The following is a 13,130-nucleotide window of genomic DNA, read 5'->3' on the forward strand; positions in this document are numbered from 1 at the left end:
CCACAGTGCTCACATACACACGGGTGCATATGTGTGCATGCACACTAACAATCACTTTCATGGAGCACACTGCACGCACAATCCCTCACACACACCTTCACACCATGTACACACACACACACACACACGATCACAGCAAACATACACACATTGCATGTACACCCTCTCATATGACATGCACACCCTCACACCACACATTCCCCCTTATACTGCACATATATTCAAAAAGATGACTACACCGTTGCTGGGCGACATTATAAAACAGAAGAAAATCACATTTATGCTGAACACTGCCATTGGCCTGCAGGAGTTTGAGACGCAACACTTAAACATTATGCCACAATGATGATATTGCTTGGATTCTCACAAGTTTCATACCTAGCCTTTTATCATTGAACATATAGGCTAAGTATGAAATGGATGCCCCTTGCAGCATGAAGCCATTGTGGCCTAGTGGATAAATGCTGGGCCTTGAACTCTGGCAGACCAACGTTCAAGACTGTGTATTTCTTTTTTTAACTTATTTGATTTAATTTAATTTCATTAAAAGAAAATAATTGTTGCAGTGCTGTCCTGTGATCTTATTTGGCATGAGGGGGTTTGGAAGTGGCTGCAATGTTATCCACGTCCAAACATCCCTTGCGCCAAAATAACGGTGCCGGAATGGCTTTCGCGCTGAAAAGGGCACACCAAAATGGGCTCTGCAGCGGAATGGCCATGCCAAATTGGGCAGAGCCAAAATGATGGAGCCAAAACAGGGTGTACCACTTGGAGCACGCTGCTTAACCAAAGTGTGTAGTCCATGGCAAATAATTTGATCTCACTGCCCATTGCCTAAATATATTGTGAGTTCTCAAAGCGTGCTTCCGAAGGCCATGGCTAGTGGTCTGGTAGCGTTTTAAAATGGACAGTGGGCACGGACATAGGTTGTACCCACTGACCATGGCCGAAGACCATGCTAGTGGTCTGGAAGCATTCTAAAAATCTATGGAATAACAAAACCCTTGAAATTCAAGGAAAAAAGTTTAGTTGGAAGGAAATTCAGGTGAGCATTTGAAATTTAAGGAAAAAACTTAAGGTGCGGGGATGTTAAGGTGAGAACTTAACACAGCAAAAGCTCTAAAATCCAGCTAAAGCCACCTTAACTTTGCATCCCCTGTTGCGCAGCCTATGACCACAATGATTACATCACAGATCACAACACGGATGACAACACTAATTACATGTTATACGAGAACACTGACGACATAACAAATAACATCACTATTGCCATCACTGATGACAACACTAATTACGTTGTATATAACTGATTACATCAATAATGGAATTAGACATAACAACATTTATAAGTTAGCTCATGAAAACTTTGATTACCTTAATAACAATTTAGGCCGTTGACTTGGCTATGAAAAATGCTGCGGTCACTGGCCAGCACCAAAGGCCATATCTAGTGGTCAGTTAGTGTTCAAAAATACCAATGTGCATGGTTAAAAGCCATGCCTAGTAGCCCATCACTGTTTTAAAAGGTATCCGTAGAAAAAGTGAAAAAAAGAACATATGGTATAATTTAAATTTCGGGCTGCACTAAAATACAGCCAAAAATGTTGAACAATTACACTGTACGATCCCATTGTAGCGAAAAGTGAGAGCGGGGATGCTGTTTTGCCCCCCGCTGCCTTGTTTGCTATACAAGGATCAGGGTTTGCGGGGGGTGTCCCCACTATTTTAAAAGACCCTGTGGCGCTGGTTCCCATCCACATAAGTGAAGGGAACTGGTGTCGCAGGGAGATAGGAGAGTTCATCATACACGATTGTGTAATGTACCTCTTCTTTTCTATCATTAATTCTGCACGCTAACTTCACTTTCAATTTATAATTTAATAGTGTTTATGCCCGCACACGTAATACTAACATTCATTTGCCAATACAAAATTATTGTACTTTATGAACAAATTAATTTCATTTTTTCATGGCACACACATTTCTCTTTTGGTATTTTCACATGCATCCTTTTGAAATATACAGTGGCCAACTTTGAAAGCTGTAGTCAGTGCCCATGGCTGAAGGCCATAGCTAATGCCCATTAATATGTTAAAATATACAGTCAGCACAGACAAAGGCCGTGGCTGCTGCCTAGTATTTTGTTGAAGACCATGGCTAATGGCTGGTTAGTGTTTATAATATACCTTGGGCATGACCGAAGGCCATAGCTATTGGCTGCTTAGTGTTGTATAATACACAGTGGGCACGGTCGTAGGCCATCGCTTATTGCATTTTATTATTTTAACATATACAGTGGACATGGGCGAAAATGTACACACTGCTCAAGGTCCAAGACCATGGTTAGTGGCCCATTTATATGTTAGAATGTGTAGTGGGCACAGCCAAAGATTGTGCTTGCAGGCCAGTATTGTGCTAAAGCCCATGGCTAGTTCCCGATCAGTGTATATAATATAGAGTGGACACAGTTGAAAGCTGTATCCACTGGTAACGCCCAAAATCTATGGCTGGTAGCCTGTTAGTGTTTTAAAATATTCAGTGCACATGGGTGAAGGTTGTGACCACTGTCCATAACTGAAGGCCATGACTAGTTGTGGGATATATTGACCCAACTCAGCTGTGCTTCCCCAAATCACAAAGCTGCATTTCAGCACAAACATCAAAATAGCTGCGCTGGCTTCTGTGAGCTCCATGGCCTCAAAACTGCATTTTGCAGCAACAAAATGATGGCTGCACCGTCTTGCCAAGCACACATTGGGCAGGATGGTACAAGGGGACACACTAAGGGAGCGTGCCAGTGTGTTCTGACATATACAAATGGAATAAAGTGAAAAAGCAGCGTTGCTTTGCTACCAGCCCAACATCCCCAGTAAAAAGGAAACTTTTTCACCTTTAAAATAATGCTGCTGGCGCTATTTTCATCTGCTCTTCCTTAAACTACTGTTATTAATAAGGCCATGCCCAGTATATCCCATTGTGTTTCAGCAAAACCAAGCATGATTTCTAATTGACAGGACCTGTCAAACCAACTCAGTGAAAAATCAACCAAGGAACTTCACTTTTTACCGCACGGGGAAACACGTTCATTTTCTTCACAAAGTACAAAAATCAGTAGTTCAAAGTAACTCCAGCTATCTGGACCATGTCAATTTCAATGCATCTGTGCTTCAAACCAAACTCTGGCATACAAGAAAATAACTATGGCTGAAAAACAGTGTGGGAATCTGATGGAGATGCAAAACTGAATTTAAAAAGAAATGCCAGCTTGCACCACACATGTAAAAAAAATAAATGGGCTTTGCAAACTAAAGGAGAAAAATGCTGTTTTAAAAAGTACAACTGTTGAATGAAAGCCTGCTATTACCTAGCCATGTAAAGGGGTTGGTTGTGTAGGGGAGGACTGGCCGCGAGGCCCTCCTCACCTACAGCCTTCTCCCCAGGTGAGGACCATGACTCGGCGGCCGTCCCCTCATGCCACCCGGGCCCAGGTGGAGGAGGGGTCACCCGCCGACGACATTGCCCACACATATCCGTTCCCTGCATATACCAAAATTCAGTTAGGCCTAGAAGCCATCTTGTTTAGCAAACATGGCGTGAGTTCAGCACACTGTAACGAGGCCCCCACCTTTGGAGGGCCTTTTCATGCATCTCCGCCGCCGCAGTAGCCCTGGTAGATCCGCTGCGAGCGCGTTCCCATGAGAAAGCCGGGTATGAGCTAACCCGAGATACTAACACTGTAACATTTTATCGTTCACAATGTAATATTGCACCCCGCATGACCTGGTCCGCGAGGCCGGGGTGACGGGGAAAAAAAGCCGAAGCATCACTATCTGAAGAAAGTAGAAAATAATTCAAGTATTGGTACTAACGAACTACCTCTGTTTAAACAGATCCTGTAAACTGTGAATGAACTATAAAGATGCAACGTTACATGATACCACCCCAGGTCTGGACTAGCGCTGCTATAACCACAGAGAAAGATGTCGACCAAATGTGTAGCCTTTATCTGTATAAGTGTTCTTACAACTTTATGTAGAAACCTGAACTCATATATGTTTTCTTAATCACCTAAAGCAGCGAGCATTAATCTCTGTAGGCCATAACCTAGAACTACCTCGTGTAACGTCTAATGTACATAAAATAATCACACTATGTAGTAAATATAATGTTAGGTAACGAAAAGGTACTCGGACCGACTGTATTAAAGAAATGTGTAACGAAATTGAAATATATATGTGTGTTTAAATAACATCAAAATAAGGCGGAACATTATAAAAGTTCTGCATTCAAAAGTTAGCAACGCACGAGGAAAAAACCTTTGTGAATATATGCAAGGCCATTCTCCCTCCCACCCTACCAAGCCTGCCAGATAAAGAAGCTAAGGCCTGTGCCGCGCTCCCTCACCTCCCCCAACCAAGCTGGAGCCGCTTCAGAGAGTCAGAGGCCCCGGTACCGCACCCAAGGCCACAGCCCGCCACCTGTGTTATTTACAGCACGGTAATAAACCCACGTTCGAATCTACTGATCTACCAGCACCCTCTCGTAAATTCCACAACCCTCCCCTAGACCACCCCAAGAATCATGACCCCCATCACTGGGACAAGACACAGAGACCCATTTATATAATAACTTCTAACGCGGCAGACAGACATGTATCATTCGGCCCAGGCCCCAGAGCCCAGCCCCTCGACCTAAAATACCGGTCAATGGGACACAGGTAAATCTCACCCCAACCGACAACCACCGGACCTCTCACGAGGTGCATTCCTCATGTGTTGCGTTCATTTTGTAAGACAAACTGCTGAGCGATTTATTGATGAACTTAGATGTCGTTTCTTGAATAACTGCAGTGTGCATGGCCTAGGGCAAACGAGTCAGGAAAGGTATTCATCTTTGTCACAGGCTGCCCCAGCATACCAACACCGCTCGGATGACCTCAAGCTGGCCTGCCAGGCCCAACCCAACCCACGAGGCTGACCAGTGACGTCCTCACGCCAAGACCAACCATGCTGCAGCAACACCTATAGTTAGTCGACGCCACCCAATCCCAATTAACTTGTGCCCCCTATAGTGTGTAGGTTCTGATGACGTTTTTTGTATTAGAAATACGCCTGTCTTTGCTATTGTCAGACAGAGCGCTCTCGGAGGTTGCAGAGTTCTTTGCATTCCCTATTCTTTGGATAAACTCCCACTTACGCTCACCCGCACTCTGTCTTGGTCTTATTCCCAATACGGGAGAGTCCCTTATTGTCTCTCATTGCGGGGAGGATCGTGCTGAAATTGGGGGCGCTTCCTTTCAGTGGTGACCCCGATAGCGTGATATCTCCAAATTATTTTTCCTAACTCCTTTTTAACGACCCCCTTGTGGCACGAGAATCTCCGGTCGAGAAGGGATACGCACGGTGAGCCGGCTCCGGGAGGCTGCCCGCCAACGGCGACCGGCACAATAAGAAGTGCGCACTCAATGAGAAAGGGTACGGGATCCCGATTGGAAAAAAATCCCCTTTGAGTGCCGCTCGCCGGAGCCAGGGGCTGACCGTTGAGTTACCGGTGACACTGCCTGGACGGACCCAGTTTCGGAGACTATCGGTTCAAGACGGGCACGTGAGTACTGAGTGCGAGCGATCGTAAAGGGGAAGGGAGGGGAAATTATAACAGGAGAACGGAGACAGGTAGAGGAGAATAATAACAGGGGTCTACTAAAGACGGGTCTTGAAACTTTCTTTATCTTTTCTTTGCATATGGCCATTAGGAGTAAGAAATAAGTGAAGTGGTAGAAGTGACGGAAACCTAGCTCCGAAAGGGGGTGGAAGGCGGCGCCGCATAGTGCTATCTAAACTAGTACTGGGAATATATGAAGAAGTAAGAAATAAGTTATTGGTGTCTGGCAAAGGGAGACACCGGGAATATTTTTTAGTGATTGCTACTCTCTCTATTTCTTTTTTTTCCATTCCACGGGGTAGGGGGAGAAAGCGAAAAGGGTATAAGGTAAACATACTTGTAGACGAACTATAAAATAGGGAGCACTTTTGTAGGAGTGGGGATTAAGTAGTAGCACGTACAGACGTGAACATAGTAACCTTAGCAGGAAAACAGGGACAGCTGGCCAGGGAGGAAAGGGAGGAAAAAAGACGAGGTGTGAGTGGAAAAGCATTGTGAAGGGTGCGCGCACCGTGTGAGTGTTGGAGACGAACGGTTGACCGCGAGGTGGCGCCAGAGAGTGTTGACCATAACTGGTATTTGATCAGTTGCGAGTGAAATCACATGAGAGTGTATGGGAATGGGAAGGAGATGAGCTATGGTAAGTGAGAAAGGATTTGCGCAGTGAATAAAATTGGGTGATAATTTTTGAGACGTCCGCTCTTGTCTGTGCCATACAGGCATACATACACATATCTACACCTAACTAGAAGTAAAAAAGGTGAACACGGCTGTGTTAGTGATTTAGAATATGGGGGCCAAAACTCCCTTGTCACATATTTGTAAGAGCTTACCGGGATACGCTGAACGAATAAATAAATATCACGATCAATGGGTAACAGAATTGAAAGGGGAGGGTCTGCCCCAGATCTGGCCCGAGGGAGGGTCTTTTGACAAAAGCGTTCTTGATATGGTACGAGCATGCATTAGCCTCAAGTATAAGGGGAAACAATGGCAAAATAGGAAGGAGATATTAGACCTCTGGAGATTGTTTGAGGAAGTACCCCCACCCAAAGCTCCGGCACCAAATATTGATCTACCTTCCACCACAGATAATCCACTGATGATTCCAAGAGAGGAAAAGGAACAGCTAAGTACAGAACAACCTGCGGAGGTGATTAGTTTGTACCCAATATTACCTAAACCAGCCCCCGCAGCAGGATATAGCGACCCTACTTATGTGCCTCCCCCCACAACTGGTACACCACAAAGACCAACAGCCCCCCCGCCATACGAAAGCACCAGAGAGCGCGCCCAGGGAAGCACACAGAGGGTGGATATAGAGAAGCTAACGAGTGACTTAGAGTCGAGGCTTACTGTGGCAAGGGATGAACTCTCAAGAATAAAAGACATATGCGAGCGCACGGCGTGCGCCCCTACACAATCAGGACGCACGTCTAGAGCGTCGAGCGAGAGTAGACCAATTGAGGAAGGATGGAAAAAGGGGGAAATACTGTTCAGAATTGAGGAAGAGCCGACACGAATAATAGAGGTAGGAGCAGCAGAAGGGAGCATTGGTGATATATCACGAGAGAGAGGGATCAGAGAGGACTTGTTATGTGATGTCAGAGGAGGGTTGGATGAGAGTGATAGGTTAAGTATGGCAGTAGGAGGGGAAAGCGAGGAGGTGGACGGTGCATGTTCGCTAGGGACTATAGACGACGAATGGATGGGGCGACTAAGAAATAGGGTGGGGAAGATGGCGTCATTGGAGTCAGCAGCGACTAAGGAAAGGGAGGGTGCAACCGCAAAAGGGAAGTTACAACTTCCATTGATACACAGAGGGGGGGGGAGACCAAACTATATACCATGGGCTCAGATGGATAAGGCTAATTTAATGAAGTTATTGCCCCAGCTGTCAGGAGGGGCGAGCAAGTGGATATATGCATTTGAGAAACATACCGCCGGCATACCGTTGGCAGTAGGCGATGTGAAAAGCCTACTAGTAACCGCAGTAGGAGATCAAGCGGACAGAGTATGGGCTAAGGCTGGTTTCCCGGCCGTGACGTTGGACTGTGATCGCCATGATGGGGCTTCCTTTAATACAGTACGAGCAAGGGTGTGGGACGCACTGCGGGAGACATTCCCAGATACCCCTGATTTACAGTCAGTAATGCAATGTACAATGAATGACGGGGAGGATGCTATGGATTACATTCTCCGGGTGCAGGAGATGTGGAGAGCGGAAACGGGCACGCCCTGGCACCAATCCACATCTCTATTTTATTTTATCATTAAGAGAGGGCTCCCAAAAGAGGTGCAGAAGGCACTCAATAAAATAGCGGGCGTTGAGGCAAAGGGGTGGCCAGAGATCCAAAGTATAATAGTGCACCATTGCAAAAGGATCAAAGAGAGAGAGAGGGAAGTAGCACAGAAAAGGTTGGCAGACGAGGCAAAGTTGGTACAATCAAAACTGGTGAAGGTTGCAGCAGCGGTAGCAGGACTCCCACTCATGAGGGAGGGAGACGAAGGAGAGGAGGGGCAAATAGCAATACAAGGAAGAATAGCAGCAAATTGGACAGGACAAGGACAACGACAGTGGACGGAGCAGGAGCAGAACGGAGGTCCAACGTGGCAAGAGTGGGCCCCAAGAGGGGGAAGAGGTGGGTACAGGGGCCGAAGAGGAGGACAAGGGTATGGAGGAATGGGAGGAAATGGGTGGCAGGGTCCCAGAGGTCCGCAGGGGAGCTGCTGGAATTGTGGGAGATGGGGGCACTACTCAAGAGAGTGCAGGAGCAGACAAAACAACGGGTTCCAGGAGTCAGAACAGTACGGTCACCCCCACCCAGGAAGCCCCTACGGCCTCCCCATGGGACAATACCAGCAACCAGAAAATGTAGGACAAAGAAGTAACGCACAACTACACGGACATCAGTACAGAACACAAAACCACCCACAGAATAATGACAATATGCAATACACGCCAGGTAACACTTTCGCCACAGTAGCTAATGGAGCGCCTGCCCCTGCACCTTACAGCGGGGTGTCAGTAGTTTCGGGGAACATTTTTGATCAAGGGGGGGCAATGAGACACCCCGCATAGGACAGCCCACAGAGAGCACTTGCGTGTCCAGTACTATCTACGACCCACAATGCATCAGAGGAACCATTGATAGGAGCGCAGATAGGAGACAAGCAGTTCATATTCATGGTGGATTCGGGAGCGGAGAAATCATGCATTAGAGAGGGCCGGTTCCCGTTATCTAATAGAACGTTAGAGACGCAGGGGTTCTCTGGGGCTGTAATTGAAGTTCCTTACACAGAGGCATTAGATGTGACAGTGGGGGGTAAAACAGTGAAAGCACCCTTACTGTACTATGAACACTCTCCCATTAATTTGCTGGGGAGAGATCTCTTAAGCAAACTAAACATGACAATATCATTCACAGGGAGCGGTATCGTATGTTCGACGCCAGGCATATGCCCCCTCCGCATATTAGCAGTAATACACGGCCACACAATCATGCAAGAGATCAGAGGGTTACCAAGAAACGAGGAGATGTTTGTTGAGGGTATGAGAACATTGGCTCTCATAGTACCAGAACTAAAAAGGATGGATTGGAGGATTCCAGCCGAATTCCTTTTCCGCCCCATAGCAAGCCCCGACACTGCTCCCGGGTCAGTGCTATCGTTGGATTTACACGCAGTACACGTGTCAGCAAACAGAATATGTGTGATTGGCGTTGACATGGAAGGATGTGAGTGGTGGACAGTACTGTGTACAAATGCAAATATCCCACTGAGGGAGCTCTCGGACGAGGAGCTATTTTCTGACACTGAGACAGATGGCGAAATAGTGATGGAACTAGCAATGCCGTGCGACATTGTAATTACAGCCAGAAAAACTCAAGTTGAATTAATGGCAGTAGTAGGAGCACCACATGCATTTTTTGATGACGACATGAGGTTAGTACCCACTAACATATGGACAAATGGCCCCCATGATGTGGGGTTATTACATGGGGTTCAGCCTGTGGTAATAAAACTGAAACAGGGAGCAATTCTACCCCGGGTAAAACAATATCCATTGTCACGCGAAGCAGAAGAAGGGATCAGAGAGACACTAGATGCACTGCTAGCACAAGGAATAATAGTGCCCTCAAACTCACCATGCAACACATGCATTTACCCGATTAAAAAGGCGAAGGGAGGTTCATGGAGGATGATACAAGATTTACGTCCACTCAATGATGTGATTCAGAAGGAGTTCCCTTTAGTCCCGAACCCGGCGACAATACTGTGCAACATTCCGAAAACGGCATCCCACTTCACAGTTATTGACTTGAAAAATGCATTTTTCTCGATTCCCCTAGCAGAAGAGAGCAGGTACTTAACAGCGTTTACACTAGGGGGGAGGAGGTTCGAACACTGCAGACTACCACAAGGATATTGCGAGAGCCCAAGCATATTCAAGAGGGTACTGCATGAAGATCTGGGGAATTTGTCTGTAGAAAGCACAGTGATTCAGTACGTTGATGATTTATTGGTTTGTGCACAAACTGAGGAAGAGTGTAGAAAGGACTCAATAACACTCCTGACATTGTTGGCCAATAAAGGGTACAAGGTGGACAAGGGGAAGTTACAATACTGTCTGACAGAGGTCCTATACTTGGGACAGCTGATATCAAAGGATGGCAAGCGGATCATACCAGACAGGGCACAGGCGATTAGAGCAGTTGGGGAGCCCAAAACAGTAAAAGAGATGCAAAAATTTCTGGGTATGTGCAACTATTGCCGAGCATGGATATTGGATTATGCAGCATACACAAGGCCCTTGTTACAAGCACTAAAAGAGGCACAGCAGGAAAACAAACACATAGAATGGACAGAAGAGATGAACACAGCATTTAACTCACTAAAAGAGCTGATATCAAGCGCCCCAGTACTGGCAAATCCAGATTATGGGCGCGAATTCTTCTTATTTTCACACTGCAAAGGAACACTGATGACAGCAGTACTGACACAAAAGACATCGTTAGGGCACAAACCACTGGCTTACTATAGTGGCACCCTAGACGCAGTAATGCAAGGTCATTTCGCGTGCGAGCAATCCCTAGCTGCAGCCGCGTTCGCGATCGAGAAAAGTGCCACGATAGTGATGGGCTGTCCTGTGACACTGTTTGTGGAACACTCACTCTTTGCAATATTAGAGCGATCAAAGAGCACATTGACGACACAACGCGCCACAGCATATGAAATAATACTGTCCAGCGCAAACATCCACATAGTAAGATGTAAAACAGTAAACCCGGCCACATTCATCACAGAGGCGTGCACCGTAGAGGACATGCAGCACCACAATTGCGCTACACACACAGGTGACGAAGGTCAGGATCAAGTGATTTCTGAGAATGCCCTGAACGAGGGAGAGGTGTATTTCGTGGACGGGTCAGCATCAATAGACATGGAGACAGGAGAGAAACATGTGGGTATGGCAGTTGTACGATTAGAAGAAGATGAATACGAGACACTAGTGCAACACCGCCTCCCATCACACTATTCAGCACAAGCAGCAGAACTAATAGCGCTAATAGAAGCCTTGCATGCCGCCAAGGGGTGCGCAGTGACAATATATACCGACTCAGCGTACATGACAACAACAGTACACGGCGGGTTGGCACGGTGGGGGCGGAGAGGGTTTCGACGAGCAGATGGAACACCGGTTCAGCATGCAGAATTATTGAAAGAACTGATTGAGGCCCTGCAAGAGCCCACGGCAGTGGCCATCGTAAAATGCCAAGCCCACACCACAAATACAGATTTTATATCTTTGGGGAACGCGGCAGCAGACGCCGCTGCCAAAGAGGCTTCGTATTTACAGAAAGGTGCAGTAGGAGAGTACATGTTGCACCACACAGCAAGCCAAGAGGTCCCCATGGGATACAACATGATGCCCACACAGGAAATAATAGAGCTGCAAGAGGGAGCTAGTGCAGAAGAAAAATTGCTGTGGACTAAGAGAGGATGCAGCAAATCGCCGACTGAATTATTGTGGCGACAAAAAAGCTCGGGAAAAGCGGTAATGCCAGTTAAATTGTTAGAAATAGCATTTCAACAACTACACTTTCCTGCACATAATGCAAAGCAACACATAATGGCAGACATACAAGAAGATTGGTTTGCACCTTGCCTCCATGAACACATCACAAGGCTGGCTTTAGAATGCACGACATGTCAGATTTACAACTCAGGTATGACATTGCGCACACTGAGAGGAACGATACCAAAACCAAATGGTCCATTCAGGGAGCTCCACATTGATTATGTAGACATGGGAGAGAGATGTAACGGGGCTCGCTACATGATTGTGGTTGTATGTCCATTCTCGAGGTGGGTGGAGGCAGGCCCCTGTGCGCGCCCTGATGCGAAGGGCGCCGCGAAGTTCCTAGTGCGGGAAGTATTCCCGCGCTGGGGGATTTGCGACGTTATTCGCTCAGACAACGGCACACATTTTGTTAATGAACTATTTAAGGAAGTGACTACGCTATTGGGAATAAAGCACAAATTATGTTCGATTTATCATCCTCAAAGTAATGGCGTAGTGGAAAAGATGAACGGTCTGTTAAAAAGCAGATTGTCAAAACTGTGTTTTTCCCTTAAAAAGACCTGGATGTACTGCCTGCCCTTGGCCCTGTTCGAGTTACGAAACCAGCCCAGTAAAGATCACCATTTGTCCCCGCATGAGATCGTCACGGGAAGGAGAATGCACACAGCGCATTCGCCTCTCCGCGAACGTTCTGATGCACACAGAAGTGCAGCGTTATTGGGAGAGGAGTTCACAGAGTATTTGAAAAAACTGACACGGGCAGCGCGGGTAATTGCGAAGCAACTAGCCCCCCCCTCTACAAGAGAGGAGGGGAACACAACAGAAACAGAGACACTGCCTGAAAAACCATTACAACTAATGCCTGGTGACCTTATATATGTCAGAAGTTTTGTGCGAAGGTGGAATGCACCACGTTTCCATGGCCCTTATGAGGTAGTGTTTTGCACACCCACAGCAGTAAAGGTGAAGGGCCTACGATACTGGGTGCATTTGACAGACGTACGCAGAGCATATAGCGCCGTGGAAAGTGAGGTGCAGGACGAGGCACAGGCAACTGCGGACAATGACGTTGTGCAGAATGAATGATGGGAATCTTGTGTGCATTAAATGATGAACATTGAACGCGACTGGCGCACGACAAGTGTACTGAAATAAATATGTATATATATATATATAATTTTTTACAACTTTTGAAGGTTTTTGTGGGGTTTTTTTTGGTTTTGGAGAAGTTTTTTGTCTCTCGACTTTCCTCTTTATATATGAAATAATGTACGGATAGTAATGATTGTAAAGTTACCTTGTCTGTGGACACCCCCCCTCCCTCACCCACTCCCATACTTTGTCGAAAAAATGTCACAACGTTATAAATGTTTACATGCTTGTA

Source organism: Ambystoma mexicanum, chromosome 6q (genome assembly GCF_040938575.1).
Source record: "Ambystoma mexicanum isolate Mex_15411 chromosome 6q, UKY_AmexF1_1, whole genome shotgun sequence".
NCBI classification, from domain to species: Eukaryota; Metazoa; Chordata; class Amphibia; order Caudata; family Ambystomatidae; genus Ambystoma; species Ambystoma mexicanum.